Genomic DNA, 394 nt, shown 5'->3' with positions numbered 1-394 from the left:
TTTTTGTAATTGAGGTGGCCTTTTTCTTTAATTAAAGATTATAAAGTCGCGGGCCAAGTCAACTAATAAAGGCCTCTTTTACATCCCCATTTAACGGCACATGTTGTAATTATAAGTAAGATAATTGTGGATGGTGGCCTGCTCTTTCAATTTTCCAATCGATTTTTGTATGAGGACACGTAATGCTTATGTGTGTTTGATATTTTTCAGGCCATAAAGCATGTTATTAAATTTAATAAGCTGCTGATGGAAGTAATTAGCTTTACATAATTTTCAGTGTTTAACTTATCGGATATTTTTCACAAACGTAACTTTAAACGTCGCGGCAAATTCACCTGCCAACAGATGTCTCTGCAAATGTATCAATCCGCGCCGCGCCAACCGGCAAATACGT

The sequence above is a fragment of the Ischnura elegans genome, chromosome 11, assembly GCF_921293095.1.
Source record: "Ischnura elegans chromosome 11, ioIscEleg1.1, whole genome shotgun sequence".
NCBI classification, from domain to species: domain Eukaryota; kingdom Metazoa; phylum Arthropoda; class Insecta; order Odonata; family Coenagrionidae; genus Ischnura; species Ischnura elegans.
This window is presented reverse-complemented; position numbering follows the sequence as displayed.